General features: G+C 33.4%; 4 long non-coding RNA genes across 24 annotated transcripts; 2 read left to right on the forward strand and 2 right to left on the reverse strand.

Annotated features, from left to right (window-relative positions):
• Positions 1 to 3,894: 3,894 nt before the first annotated feature.
• On the reverse strand, positions 3,895 to 4,432 carry LOC144572034 (uncharacterized). Its single transcript, XR_013517652.1, has 2 exons — positions 4,373 to 4,432; positions 3,895 to 4,102 (listed from the first exon to the last, which is right to left on the reverse strand). It is a non-coding gene; the product is annotated as an uncharacterized LOC144572034 (long non-coding RNA).
• An 80-nt stretch (positions 4,433 to 4,512) lies between these two features.
• LOC144571999 (uncharacterized) lies at positions 4,513 to 15,079 on the forward strand. 21 transcript variants are annotated; one of them, XR_013517623.1, is made up of 9 exons: positions 4,513 to 4,587; positions 6,433 to 6,522; positions 8,377 to 8,486; positions 8,785 to 9,222; positions 10,114 to 10,223; positions 12,162 to 12,276; positions 14,152 to 14,245; positions 14,396 to 14,552; positions 14,894 to 15,079. It is a non-coding gene; the product is annotated as an uncharacterized LOC144571999 (long non-coding RNA). The 21 variants fall into 21 exon arrangements; XR_013517622.1 differs by lacking the exon at positions 14,894 to 15,079 and having other exon boundaries at positions 14,396 to 14,875; XR_013517621.1 differs by lacking the exon at positions 14,894 to 15,079 and having other exon boundaries at positions 14,487 to 14,875.
• LOC144572002 (uncharacterized) lies at positions 4,581 to 7,285 on the reverse strand. The gene is made up of 3 exons (XR_013517641.1): positions 7,226 to 7,285; positions 4,927 to 5,033; positions 4,581 to 4,772 (listed from the first exon to the last, which is right to left on the reverse strand). It is a non-coding gene; the product is annotated as an uncharacterized LOC144572002 (long non-coding RNA).
• A 4-nt stretch (positions 15,080 to 15,083) lies between the features above and the next one.
• On the forward strand, positions 15,084 to 15,762 carry LOC144572003 (uncharacterized). Its single transcript, XR_013517642.1, has 2 exons — positions 15,084 to 15,487; positions 15,538 to 15,762. It is a non-coding gene; the product is annotated as an uncharacterized LOC144572003 (long non-coding RNA).
• Positions 15,763 to 15,990: the final 228 nt, after the last annotated feature.

Below are 15,990 nucleotides of genomic sequence, written 5' to 3' on the forward strand. Positions count from 1 at the left end.
TTAGTATTTAATTATTAATAATAATTATTAATATATAATTAATATTTTATATTATTAATATCTTAAATAAATTTTATAATAATATACAGTATATTACAGTTATTATTAATATATTAATATTATATAATTAGTATCTTATTATAAATAATTAACTAATTTAGACTTTCAAAACTTTAGTGCTCCACCAATTCTAACCAAACAATGAATAGTTTAAGCTATGATCTAACTTTAGGCCTCAACCAAACATGAATAATTTAGACCGCCCTAAGTTGGAATAACCAATTTAGACATCCTTAGCTTTAGGCCACAACCAAACATGACGTATGAGGTTTCAATGAGCACTTATGGTGCCCACTGTGAATGAGATAACATACAAATTAGTTTGTAATAATTTAAGAAAAAATTCTTCCCAAAAAAAAAGAAATGAAACAACAAATTGTGGATAGTTACCCCAACATAATAATCTGTTTTGTCACTAAATACAAAATCAGTAAAAAGTTATAATTCTTAATTTGACATTGTTCAAGCTTAAAGAGCAAGATCCTGCTATTTTATCCAAACCATATAAATTAAAAATAAAAACGTTTAAATTGTATACTTGTTTGATTGTAAAGTCAGTAGGGCTGAAAACGGAGCGGATACAGAGCGGATAGTGGTAAAATTATATTTATCTCTCTTTTTTATTTTCCGGATACAAATACGAAGCGGAGATCAGACAGATACGAACATGGATCCAGATCAGGTCTAATATTTATTAAAATAACATTAAAAATATTAAAAAAAATACTAAAGTTCATAATATTTATCTAATTATAAAAGTGAATAGCATAATTTTTTTCTAATATATGATATATATTTATTATTCAGATACGGATAATTGAAAAGTAAAATTATATCAGTATCTTTATTCATACAGATATTCGAATATCATATATTCACATCTAATTTTTCGAATACGGTTCACATACGGATTAGATATTGTCCATACCGTTTTCATCCCTTTGTGTTAGGGTATGTAATCATAAGCATTCATAAGTTTGGATTATTATATGAGTGAGTCTATGTACTATGCATATTACGATTTGTTACCGTGCTACGGCTCTATATTCGAGTTTTCAAATCCTAACGGTAGATCCAAACCGTTCATCTTGTTCTCCATATTAATATGTGTTTGGAGAGCAAATTTTACATTTTTTGAAATTTTTTTACTATTTTTTTAGATTTATTGAAAACCACTGTTTTTGGATGGTCCAGAATTTTCAGATCAAGTGATTTTCTAAATATCTAAAAAAATAGTAAAAATTTTTCAAAAAATGTAAAATTTGGTCTCCAAACACATATTAATATGGAGAACAAGATGAACGGTTCAGATCGACCGTTAGGATTTGAAAACTCGAATATAGAGCCGTAACACAGTAACAACCCGTGATATGCATAGTACCATAGACTCACTCTTATTATATAATCAAAGTTGGATAATTTGATTTTTTTTTGAAACCTTAGCAGCGGCTGAATTTGAACGGTAATCAATTTTATGATAAATAGATGTGAATGCGTTGACAAAAAACTTAACAAAATTAATTCTTAACAAAAGAAAACAGCAACTGGATTTGGTGACTAGATTGCGATTTCTGCTCTTTGAAATTATTATATAATGGGCTTGATATCTTGCGAAGTTGCGATGATAAGACCCGGCTCATCTCTTTTCTCTTATCTGGATCAACTTAGAAACAAGTGCAATTAGATTTTTAATGGGTGCACTTGAGCAAACAGCAAACAGCGGTTGACTCCTATCGGGTGCTTCTAGCTCAAGACAAACCATGCCGAGGTCAAAGACATCATTTCCAATATCTTGTGCAGCCAAACAAATCACATGGAAAAGGGCACCTGTGTAATGTTTGTTTTAAGATGAAACGTTGTCATTGATAACATTCATTTAAGATGAAAAATCACTGAAACGCTGTTAATAATATCGCTTCTCTATAGTATAATTTATTTAGTATAAGTTGAAGATTTTAATGATTAAAATTTTAAAATTAAATAATAAATAAGTAATACTTTGAGCACACTTTTACAATTACTAAAAATAAATAAAATATGTTATCTCTATATTTCAGTTTAATAAATAATTATATTTTTAGAATTATCCGACTCCTCAATAATACAAATCAATGGCAGTCGACTGCTATTAATTTAAATTAAAACACCTACATAGTAAAATCAAGAAGAAATTTAATACAATTGTCAAGTACTAAATAAAGATAAAGTTAGTTTTAATTTTTAAATCTTTACACCTATGCAATTAATTTTTAATTTTTCTTAGTGGTTACATGGGTGGTTATAATACTGACCGAAAGTCAATAAAAATAATTAAATGTGATTTTTATTTTTAAAAGATCCTTCTAAATTAAAAAAAACAAATTTACCTTCTGGAAATTAGAATAGGAAGTCTCCCGTGCTTTTAGAAATAAAAAAATATTAGTACATTTTGATTTAATTTTAACGGCCCAGATTTAGTTTACAGAGTTAATTTACCGCTGTTCTTTAAGGAGATGATAGCTGTATTTTTTTTTTTTAACTCGCTTAGCACTGCCAGCTGCCACTGTACGAAATCGCAATCTCTCTCTTCAGTAGCGTGCAATATGCGATGAACATCAGAAAAAAGAAATTGGTTTTTGGTCCAAAAGATCTGAACAAAATGTAATAAAAACAAAAACAAACCGTCTGATCTTTTCGACTGGATTAACTCGGATCACGATCTCTTGTATAAAAAAGAGCCTCCTGCATTTCCACCTCGACTGGATTAACTCGGATCCTGATCGGACGGTCCAGATCTAAACTCCAAAATTTGAGATACTTCAGGAATCTGGACTCGTTAAAACCCTCAATACCAGTCCTTGCTATCCCACTTCCACTTTCCCTCTACCCTTAAACCCGAATTCGAATCCTCTGAGATATGTCAAAATTTGCGTGACTTTATGGAAAATCCCAACCGTTTAAATACGTTATGCACGAATTTCAAAGCACAAATAACACTGACCCCCTACACCACCTCCGAATAGGCACCGGATACGTTGGTCACGCAAAAGTTGAGATATCTCAGAGGATACGCACTCCTTAAACCACTGCTTATATCTCTCGTATCTTTTGAGATCTTACGAAAATCCACTCAATTAATGGCGAATAACTTCTAAGATATTTTCCGATCACGCACAACGGCTCTTTGAAGAGCCACCGACTCTTAACCCAGTTCTTTGCATCCTTTATTTAATGCTTTCTTCATTAGTTTTTCAGTTTTTCTCAGAGAAAGAACGCGAGAGATAGAGAGCACGAGTGTTTTTCTTCCTAATTCTTACAAAAAAGGAGGAGGACATAGAGATTGTATTTGAAAACCCTAATTTAGGGTCTGATCGAAACAAAATCTCTCTCACTCAAACGCGAAATAGAATTTCGATTTAACAAATTCGCTCAACGGAGGGAGGAGGCAAAGCAGAGAAGTAACGGTTCGAAGCGACTTTTTTCTCACCAAATCGTGAGGTGAATTCCTCGGAGAAACAGTGAGATTTGGCGATATGATTTTCATTCTTTACCCTCTCGCCCGTCTCGTTTCAGCGGCGACTTGCAAGATAAGTTTTCTTTAATACTTCTCCATCTCAAGTAGGATAAATTAGACAATCAAAGCTTACATGCTTGTTGTGCGTTTATACTGAGAAGTTTTCAATAAGCGTGCATTATATATTTATAAGGATGAATTACCTTATTTCAGTTTCAACTAAAGATTGTCTGACAATAGCTCGAGTACTTCATGATTTGAAGTTGGGGGCAAGCATGGTGGTGATTTTTGCAAGAAAAGAGAGCGATAATATTTTTTCCTATTCTTTCGTCCATAACATTTTTCGTCCATAGCATTTTATTTACATTTGTTATTCTTGTTCTATTTCTTGTTAATCAGTAATTTTTTTTATCAAAATTTTGTAGCTGCAAGAAGTGAGCACATGCATTAGCTCTCTTGGGTGGGCCCACACTGATTTTTCTCGACTTGTGCTCAATTGGACAACTCAGCCGGGACTGTATGTAAATGCAAACCAATTCGGTAACCTTACTGCATTTTTGCAACCATATTATCACAATTGACCTTAAATTGCTTCGTTTTAACTATGTTTCAACTAGTTTCAGTTTTTCTTGGTAACTACATTTTAATAACTAATTTTAATAGTTAAGTGACTCAGTAGCTTGTCAATTATTCTTGTTAGGTCCCTTGGTCTACCTAGAAATAAAGTGCCAGTACGAAAATGAAGTGCCAATATAGAAAGGAAGGGCCGGTACAAAAATGATGTGCCAATATGGAGTTTGTCCTTTTGTTGTAATGTACCATTGATGGAGAAAAAAAAGCATTATAGAGGTAACTTTATGCACGGATAACACACAGGTATGCAATGCATTGTAAGACTTATTCTGTTAATTAGTCATTGAGAGACTTCAGACAACAACTTCTCAACATAGACTTTATGGTGCTGGAGGTGCTGCTCTGAATGTGGTTCGGAAAATTTTGCAAGATAAGTTTCTTTAAATATTTCTCATTCTCAAGTAAGATAAATTAGACAATCAAAGCATACATGCTTGTTGTGCATATATACTGAGAAGTTTTAAATAAGCATGCAGTATATATTCATAACAATGAATTACCTTATCTCAGTTTCAACTAAAGATTGTCTGTCACTTGCTGGAGTACTTCATGATTTGAAGTTGGGTTCAGGCATGGTGGTGATTTCCTCGTGAAAAGAGAGCGATAATTTTTTTTTTCTATTCTTTCGTCCGTAAAATTTTTCATCCATAGCATTTTATTTACATTTGTTATTCTTGTTCTATCTCTTGTTAATCAGTAATTTTTTTGATCAAAATTTTGTAGCTGCAAGAAGTGAGCACATGCATTAGCTCTCTTGGGTGGGCCCACAATGATTTTTCTCGACTTGTGCTCAATTGGACAACTCAGCCGGGACTGTATGTAAATGCAAACCAATTTGGTAACCTTACTGCATTTTTGCAACCATATTATCACAATTGACCTTAAATTGCTTCGTTTTAACTATGTTTCAACTAGTTTCAGTTTTTCTTGGTAACTACATTTTAATAACTGATTTTAATAGTTAAGTGACTCAGTAGCTTGTCAATTGTTCTAGTCAGGTCCCTTGCTCTACCTAGAAATGAAGTGCCTGTACGAAAATGAGGTGCTAGCTGCCAATATAGAAAGGAAGTGTCGGTACAGAAATGAAGTGCCAATGTAACATTGATGGAGAAAAAAGAGCATTATAGAGGTAACTTTATGCACGAAAAACACACAGGTACGCGATGCATTGTAAGACCTATTATATTAATTAGTCATTGAGAGACTTTAGACAACAGCTTCCCAACATAGCAATATATTTTAGAAGTTAAATTAGAGAAGAATGAAGTGCAAATGAGACCCCACGAGGACAAGGTCAAAATAGGGAAGGTTTACTTGAACAATTGCACAAGGCTGCTGTCTGGATAATTTAGGTACTTATATCATAATTGTCAATTTAACTAAAGATTGTCTCACTAAAGATGACTTACCTTATTTCAGTTTAACTAAAGATTGTCTTACTCTGGTTGAAGTACTTCATGATCAGAAGTTGTGTAAGCATGGTAGTGATTTCCGAAGGAAAAGACAGTGATAAGTTATTTCTATTTCTTTATGTAGTTTCAAGTTTGTTTTGGCTTAATTATCTTTGAAAACCCAAAGCTAAATCCTATCAAATGGGAAATGGAAGAATCTAGGTTTCCATTTGATATTGTGATTTATACCTGATTTCTTGTTTCGGCATGTTCTCCTTTTCTAAGCCCTGACTTTCTTGTGTTAAATCAAAATAGCGACGAAACAGAAACAAATAGAAAACCATAAAGGCCGTTGCCGGTACCAGTACTTTTATGGCCAAATTAAACCCTTTGTTTTGTTTTTTTATTCCTTTCTATGATCCCTGGTTTGCATCAGCACGTACTAAAATTACGGCTAACTAGTTTACACAGGTCATTTTCCCTTTTGGTTATCTTTTTTTGTAAAATCTACTTACTTACAAGCATCTTATATTTTGATTGGAATTTAGGAAGATGTTGCCAAGGCATGCGTGAAGCAACTTGTTTTCTGACAAGGTTTAGAGCCTGCTCCAACAGAGACTGTGCAGTTCGCTGAGGGGTTCAAACCAAGGCTGGCAAGGTGATATTTGATTTTTAATGATATTTTTTCAGATATATAGTTTTGTGTTGTACCAGCACAGTACTAAAATTGTACCACCTTTTGGTTTGCACAGGCACAGTACTAAAATTGTTTAAGGCTGCTGTAATTTGGGTACTTATTTCAGAATTGTCATTTTGACTTCTAATTATGGTTGTCATTTTGACATCTTATTGCAGTTTCAACTAAAGATTGTCTGACTCTAGCTGAAGTACTTCATGATCAGAAGTTGCGTGCAAGCATGGTGGTGATTTCCGAAAGAAAGGACGGTGATAAGTTTTTTCTATTTCTTTATGCAGTTTTTACTTATAAGTTAGTTTTGGTTTAATTATCTTTGAAAAGAGAAATTTAATTCCCATCAAATGGGACATGGAAGAATCTGGATTTCCATTTGATTTGTAGTTTTTTTAATCAAAATAGCGACAAAACATAAACAAATAGAAAACCATAAAGGCCGTGATTGGTACCAGTACTTTTATGCCAAATTAAACCCTTTTTTTTCGTCCATAACATTTTATTTGCATTAGTTATTCTTGTTATATTTCTTGTTAATTACTAATTTTTTTATCAAAATTTTGTAGCTGCAGGAAGTGGGCACATGCATTAGCTCTCTTGGGTGGGCCCACACTGATATTTATCGACTTGTGCTCAATTGGACAACTTAGCTGGGACGGTATGTAAATGCAATCCAATTATGTAACCTTACCGCATTTTTGCAACCATATGATCACAATTGACCTTAAATTGCTTCGTTTTAACTATGTTTCAACTAGTTTCAGTTTTTCTTGGTAACTACATTTTAATCACTTATTTTAATAATTAAGTGACTCAGTAGCTTGTCAATTATTCTTGTTAGGTCCCTTGATCTACCTAGAAATGAAGTGCCAGTACGAAAATGAAGTGCCAATATAGAAAGGAAGCGCCTGTGCAATGATTTGCCAATACGGAGATCGTCCTTTTATTGTAATGTACCATTGATGGAGAAAAAAGTGCATTATAGAGGTAACTTTATGCACGAATAACACACAGGTATGTGATGCATTATAAGACTTATTCTGTTAATTAGTCATTGAGAGACATTAAATAACAGCTTCCCCAACATAGAAATATATTTAACAAATTAAATTAGAGAAGAACGAAGTGCAAATGAGACCCCATTAGGACAAGGTCAAAATAGGGTAAGTTTACTTGAACATTATTTGTCTTGGAAAACTAACTGCAAAATCATCTATTTTTTTATCGGTCCAATTGCTTGCTGTCTGGATAATCTGGGTACATGTGTCAGAATTGTAAATTTGACACTAATTCCGGTCGTTAGTTATCTTGCTTTTGTCGTCATTAGTTGTTTCTTTCTTACAGAACAATACTGATCTTCTAAAACGGTGCGTACAACAAACAACTCTTGTATTACATTTTAAAGATATGCTGCTGGAGGTGCTGCTCCGAATGTGGTTCGCAACCCTTTTGCAAGATAAGTTTCTTTAATTATTACTCTATCTCAAGTAAGATAAATCAGACAATCAAAACAAACATGCTTGTTGTGCGTATATACTGAGAAGTTTTAAATAACCGTGCATTATATATTTATAACGTCAGTTACCTTATTTCAGTTTCAACTAAAGATTCTTTGTTTCTAGCTGAAGTACTTCATGATCAGAAGTTGCGTGCAAGCATGGTAGTGATTTTCGAAATAAAAGACCGTGATACTTTTTTTCTATTTCTTTATCCAGTTTCAAGTGTGTTTTGGCTTAGTTATTTTTGAAAACCCTAATTTAAATCCCATCAAATGGGAAATGGAAGAATCTAGGTTTCCATTCGATATGGTGGTTTATACCTGATTTCTAGTTTTGGCATGTTCTCCTTTCCTAAGCCCTGACTTTCTTTTTTGGGTTAAATCCAAACAGAAACATAGAAAACCATAGAGGCCGTTACTGGTACCAGTACTTTTTTGCCCAAATTAAACCCTTTGTTCTGTTTTTTTCTCCTTTCTATGATCCCTGGTTTGCACCAACACCATGCTAAAATTACGGCTAACTAGTTTACACAAGTGATTTTCATTTTTGGTCATCTTTTTTGTGAAATGTACCAACTTACAAGCAACTTATAATTTGATTGAAATCTAGGAAGATGCTGCCGAGGCATGCGTGAAGCATCTTGTTTTCTGACAATGCTTAAAAACTGCTCCAACAGAGATAGTGCAGTTCACCAAGGAGATCAAAACAAGGCTGGCAAGGTTATTTTTTTTTATTTTAAATGATTTTTTTTTTAGATATAAAGTTTTTTATTGTAAATGATCATCTCGCATTTGTTTCTATTACTATATAATTGTTGAAAAAATGGGAGTTCACCATTAAGGATGGCAAGGTGATTGCTGAAAAGGGTCAACTTTGTTTAGCAATGCATCTCTGATGGCCAATTTTAAGAAAAAAAGAACCTGCATGATATATTTTCCGTCCATAACATTTTATTCACATTTGTTATTCTTGTTCTATTTATGGTTAACCACTAATTTTTTTATCAAAATTTTGTAGGTGCAGGAGGTGGGTACATGAATTAGCTCTCCTGGGTGGGCCCACACTGATATTCCTCGACTTGTGGTCAATTGGACAACTCAGCCGGAGCTGTATGTAAGTGCAATGCAATTAGGTAACCTTGCTCCTTTTTTGAAACCATATGATCACAGATGTCCTTAAATTGCTTCATTTTAGCTATGTTTCAATTAGTTTCGGTTTTTCTTGGTAACTACATTTTAATCACTGATTTTTATAATTTAAGCGACTAATTAGCTTGTCAATTGTTCTAGTCAGGTCCCTTGCTCAAGCTAGAAATGAAGTGCCTGTATGGAAATGAAGGGCCAGTATGGAAATGAAGCGGAAGTACAGAAATGAAGTGCCAATACGGAGTTTGTCCTTTCGTTCATGGAGAAAAAGAGCATTATACCGGGAACTTTATGCACGAAGAACACATAGGTACACGATTCTTTGTAAGACTTATTCTTTTAATTAGTCATTTAGAGACATTAGACAAACAGCTTCCCCAACATAGCAATATATTTAAGAGTCATTTAGAGACATTAGACAAACAGCTTCCCCAACATAGCAATATATTTAAGAAGTTAAACTAGAAAAAAATGAAGAGCAAATGAGGACCCCACTAGGACAAGGTCAAAATAGGGTTGGTTTACTTGAACATTATTTGTCATGGGAAACTGACTACAAAATCCTCGATTCTTTTATTGGTCCAATCGCTTAAGGCTGCTGTCCGGATAAGTTAGGTACTTAAATCAGAATTGTCAATTAACTAAAGATTGTCCGACTAAAGATGAGTTACTTTATTTCATTTTAATTAAATATTTGTCTGACTCTAGCTGAAATATTTCATGATCAGAAGTTGCGTGCAAGCATGGTAGTGATTTGCGAAAGAAAAGACATTGATAAGTTTTTTTCTATTTCTTTATCCAGTTTCAAGTGTGTTTTGGCTTAGTTATCTTTGAAAACCCTAATTTAAATCCCATCAAATGGGAAATGGAAGAATCTAGGTTTCCATTCGATATGGTGATTTATACCTGATTTCTAGTTTCGGGATGTTCTCCTTTCCTAAGCCCTGACTTTCTTGTGTTAAGTCAAAATAGCGACGAAACAGAAACATATAGAAAACCATAGAGGCCGTTACTGGTACCAGTACTTTTTTGCCCAAATTAAACCCTTTGTTTTGTTTTTTTCTCCTTTCTATGATCCCTGGTTTGCACCAGCTATACTAAAATTACGGCTAACTAGTTTACACAAGTGATTTTCGTTTTTGGTCATCTTTTTGTAAAATCTACTAACTTAGAAGGAACTTATATTTTGACTGATATATAGAAAGATGCTGCTGAGGCATGCATCAAGCATATTGTTTTCTGACAAGGCATAGAGACTGCTCCAACAGAGACTGTGCAGTTTGCCGAGGGGTTCAAACCAAGGCTGGCAAGGTGATTTTTTATTTTTAATGATATTTTTTTTAGATGTATAGTTTTTTTATTGTACTAGCATAGTACTAAAATTGGTACCAGTACTTTTATGTGCCATGACTTTCTTGTGTTTAATCAAAATAGCGACGAAACAGGAACAAATAGAAAGTCATAAAGGCCGTTATTGGTACCAGTACTTTTATGCTTAAATTAAACCTTGTGTATGTTTTTTGTTCCTTTTTATGATCCCTGGTTTGCACCAGCACGGTACTAAATTACGGCTAACTAGTTTACACAAGTCATTTTACTTTTGGTTGTCTTTTTTGTAAAATCTACTAACTTACAAGAAACTTATATTTGGATTGAAATTTAGGAAGTTGCTGCCGAGGCTTGCGTGAAGCATCTTGTTTTCTGACAAGGCTTAGAGATTGCTCCAACAGAGACCGTGCAGTTCACCGAGGAGGCTGGCAAGGTTATTTTTTATTTTAAATGATATTTTTTTTAGATATATAGCTTTGTATTGTAAATGATCATTCTCGCATCTGTTTCTGTTAATATTTATTTGTTGAAAAAATGGGTCCGATTGCTTAAGGCTGCTGTCCGGATAATGAGACCCAACTAATATAATTAGTCATTTAGAGACTTTAGACAACAACATAGTATTTAAGAAGTTAAATTGTCTGAAAAGTGAAGAGAAAATGAGACCCCACCAGGACAAGGTCAAAATAGGGTAGGTTTACTTAAATATTATTTGTCTTGGGAAACTAACTGAAAAATCCTCTATTTTTTATCGGTCCAATTGGTATGGCTGCTGTCCTGATAATTTGGGTACTTATATCAGAATTGTCAATTTGACTCTAATTGCGGTTGTTAGTTATCTTGCTTGTGTCCTCCTTAATTGTTTCTTTCTTACAGAACAATACTAACCTTCTAGAACGGTGCTGCTTTGAATGTGGTCTGGAAAATTTTTGCAAGATAAGTTTCTTTAAATATTTTTCTATCTCAAGTAAGATAAATTGGACAATCTAAGCTTACATGCTTGTTCTGCGTATACACCGAGAAAAAACCGTGCGTTATATATTTATATTGATGAGTTATCTTATTTCAGTTTCAACTAAAGATTGTCTGACTCTAGGTGAAGTACTTCATGATCAGAAGTTGCATGCAAGCATGGTGGTGATTTCCGAAAGAAAAGACAGTGATATGTTTTTTCTATTACTTTATGCAGTTTTAAGTTTGTTTTGGCTTAATTATCTTTGAATAGCTAAATTTAATTCCCATCAAATGGGAAATGGAAGAATGTGGGTTTCCATTTGATTTCTAGTTTGTTCAATCAAACGCAAGATAAACAAATAGAAAACCATAAAGGCCGTTACTGGTGCCAATACCTTTATGCCCAAATTAAACCCTTTTTTTCCCCTATCTATGATTCCTGGTTTGTACCAGCACGGTACTAAAATTTCGGTTAACTAGTATACACAAAGTCATTTTCCCTTATGGTTGTCTTTTTTGTGAAATCCACCAACTTACAAGCAACTTATATTTTGATTGAAATTTAGGAAGATGCTGCCGAGGCATGCGTGAAGCATCTTGTTCTCTGACAATGCTCAAAAATGGCTCCAACAGAGATAGTGCAGTTCACCAAGGAGTTCAAACCAAGGCTACCAAGGTTATTTTTTATTTTAAATGATATTTTTTTTAGATAGTTTTTTATTGTAAATGATCATCTCGCATTTGTTTCTATTAATATATATTTGTTGTAAAAATGGGGGTTCACCATTAAGGATGGCAAGGTGATTGCTGAAAAGGGTTAACTTTGTTTAGCAACGCATCTCTGATGGCCAATTTTAAGAGAAAATAGAACCTACATGATATATTTTGTCCATAACATTTTATTTACATTTGCTATTCTTGTTCTATTTATGGTTAACCACCAATTTTTTGATCAAAATTTTGTAGGTGCAGGAGGTGGGTACATGAATTAGCTCTCCTGGGTGGGCCCACACTGATATTCCTCGACTTGTGGTCAATTGGACAACATAGCCGGGGCTGCATGTAAGTGCAATCCAATTAGGTAACCTTGCCCCTTGTTTGAAACCATATGATCACAAATGTCCTTATATTGCCTCATTTTAGCTATGTTTCAATTAGTTTCAGTTTTTCTTGGTAACTACATTTTAATCACTGATTTTTATAATTCAAGCGACTCAGTAGCTTAATTGTTCTAGTTAAGAAGTGCCAGTTTGGAAATGAAGTGCCAGTATAGAAATTAATTGTTCTAGTTAAGAAGTGCCAGTATGGAAATGAAGCGCCAGTATAGAAATGAAGCGGGGAAGTACAGAAATGAAGTGGCAATACGGAGTTTGTCCTTTCGTTGCTGAACAAAGTTGACCCTTTTCAACAATCACCATGCCAGCCTTGGTTTGAACTCCTCAGTGAACTGCACAGTCTCTGTTCGAGCAGTCTCTGAGACTTATAAGAAAACAAGATGCTTTTACTCCAGATAATTTAACCTAAAGCTAGTTCTCTAATCTATAGCATTTTAATCTATATCTATTCTGTAAAAACCAAAAGTTCTTTTATTTGGTTTTTTTTCAATAAAACCTTTTGAATTTCCAATAAAAAGTGATTTTACTAAAGAACAGGTTTTTAGTGCAGTTAAATATGCTTTTTTTCTCCAGATATTTCTACGAATACATTTTTTTGACATAGAAGTACTTTTTTTTGGAACTGCCATGAAAGGAAGTGTTTATTATTTTTTTTATGTGAAAGACATTTTTTGTTCAAAAGAAAGAATTAAGAATTATTTATTATATCATTCTTTTATATTTTCTAATATAAATAAAATATATAAGCTAAGAGGAAAGAATTCTTCGATATTTTTTTGATCTAACTTTTAAAAAATAATAAATAATGTATTTTCATTTCTATTATTAGGTATTTAAATGAAAGACAAAGAAAAAGAGGATAAAATAATAAAAAAAAACAATGGAGAATCTCAGGAGAATCTTATATAAATTAAAATAATATATTTATATATAACTTGACTAAAAAGAAAAGACTATAACATTTTATTTACTTTTGTTATTCTTGTTCTATTTCTGGTTGTCCACTAATTTTTTATCAAAATTTTGTAGGTGCAGGAAGTGTGCACATGCATCAGCTCTCTTGGGTGGGCCCACACTGATTTTCCTCGACTTTTGCTCAATTGGACAACTCAGTCAGGACTATATGTAAATGCTATCCAATTAGGTAACCTTGCCCCGTTTTAACTATGTGAACTAATTCAGTTTTTTTTGGTAAATACATTTTAATCACCAATTTTAATAATTTAGCGACTTAGTAGCTTGTCAATTTTTCTAGTGAGGTCCCTTGCTCAACCTAGAAATGAAGCGCTAGTACAGAAATGAAGTGCCCATACGGAGTTCGTTCTTTTTTATTGTAATGTATATGGAGAAAAAAGAGCATTATAGTGGTATGCATGAAGAACACACAGGTACGCGACACATTGTAAGACTTTTACTCTATTAATTAGTCATTTAGAAACTTTAGACAACAGCTTCCCAACATAGCAATATATTTAAGAAGTTAAATTGGAGAAAATTGAAGTGCAAATGAGACCCCACTAGAACAAGGTCAAAATAGGGTAGGTGTAATTAAACATTATTTTGTTCTTCGTTTTCAAGTTTGTGTTGGCTTATTTGTCAATATCCTAATTGAATTCACACCAAATGAGAACTTAAAGAGTCTAGGACATACCATAAATCTAATTAACGCCTATGTTTAGATGTTAGTTCCAATTTTGTTGAGCTTGACTTTGTGTTCCATAAGAGTGCAAATAAACTGAAAGAAATGACTGAGTATATGATGGTAAGCTCACAACATCGATAACCAACCAAGCAATGACTGAGTATATGATGGTAACTAACCCTTTTTCTTATTTTTGCAGTGTTGTTGGTTAATCTCAGCTTTTGTCATGATGGGGTTTTTTTGTTTGGGCAGTCAGAAAATCGAGGCTGAAGATTAATAGTGACTCAGTCCAAGTAAGATTCTAGCTTTTATATACTGTAATTTGTAACTAATAGCAAAAGTAACCCAGCCCAAGTGAAATTTGTTTCCAAAAATGGACAACAACGTGTGTGAACTTTATTGCCTTTGCTTCCAGTTACCTGAAAACCTGCATTATTATGAAGGTAGGCACAATGGTCATGACCTATCTAGTAGAAGTGCAGCTCTGATATGGATTCTATCAAATGCTCAACATTTTCAATTTAAATTGATTAGATATGGATTCTAGTACATTGGAGCACGAAGCACTTTTTAGCTGTTTAAATTTAAGGGCGTTCTTGGGTCAGTACCAGAGATGCACAGAGACTAACTCTTTTTGTGTTTATACAGCTTGCAGCACATATTTATCTTGTCTGCTAAAGAATAAGAATATACTGGTTATGGGCTTGGATATGAGCACTAGGTTCCTTTAATACTAACTACCGATAGAATAGTGAATAGCAGATATCTCATTCTTCAACTGGAACAGATGTGCCAGACATTAAACAAACAGTGTGGAAAAGAACGAGAGCTCTCTTTTACCTATGGAACCAGGAGACTCTTTTGCCCGATGAAAAGTGTTGTCCATTTTACCCTCTAATATACTCTCTCACATTGAACATACTTTATCTTTGCTATCTCAGCTGGATAACTGACACAAGAAATTGGCTTCTCTCAGACCTTTTATGTGGCCTCCGATGAGCTCCAGCAGCTGACCTAGCCTGACAGAATGTCCTCTCTTGATCTATCTGTTATCACCTAATTCGACATTTTCTCACCTTGTTAGCTCTCCATCAGACTTGGTAATGCATATCCTAACCAACCTATTTTTTTTTAAGGTTGATGGATGATTAGTGACCAAATTTTAGAAATAGAAGTCGTATAGCAATTTACAAAAGTCAAGTGAAATAAAATGAAAAAAAGATTATATCAATAAATATCATGACCAACTGTAGAGCCTATTTGAAATCACTTCCAGTTCTACCTCTTCAAGAAATCTTCCTATCGGTGTGGTTTTACTTGAGAAAATTCTTTAATTTTCGTACCTTCAGTGAACCCAATGGCCAACCATCTGCAAATAGTCCCATTGTTGAGTTTTTAGTGTTTGCAAGATCATTCTATTACCACACCAAGTTTTAATTGTGTTTTTATGTGAAAATGTGATGTACAAATTGAATTGGAAATGGAATGAGATGAAAGAACAATTCCAAAATAGGTGGTAGGTCGTTTCAAACTCTGTTTTGGCAGAGGCAGCAAGAGGGTTTGTTGGAATGTCATTTCAGAGCAGACTTTTCTCTTCATGAGAGGTCGGCTCATAAGTTAGCCAAGCAAAAAAAAAAAAAAATAATATAAGATCCCTTTAAAATTAAAATAGATTTTGAGAAAGGGGCTTAGCATAAGAATTATAACATTCAGGGGCGGAACTAGAAAATTGAGATAGGGGGCTGGATAAATAATTGTGATGTAATTTTATTTTATGAGGGAGACTAATAGTATTTTTTTTTTGTAAAAATTTAAATTTTTAAATGGCAAAACTGAAAAGTTCCAATTTTTCGGGGGTGCCCTTCCTAATTTGATAACATCCCTAAAAAATTTAGATAGTTGCATAACTAAAACACGAACAACAGAAAGACAATGAAATTTGGATATCTTGACAAAACCATGCTCACTTTAGTAGCACAGAGCTCTTTTTATATCTTTTCCAAGATTCTTAAATTTTACTGGGCTATTTTAAGAGGAG

The sequence above is a fragment of the Carex rostrata genome, chromosome 19 (genome assembly GCF_964058835.1).
Source record: "Carex rostrata chromosome 19, lpCarRost1.2, whole genome shotgun sequence".
NCBI lineage: Eukaryota > Viridiplantae > Streptophyta > Magnoliopsida > Poales > Cyperaceae > Carex > Carex rostrata.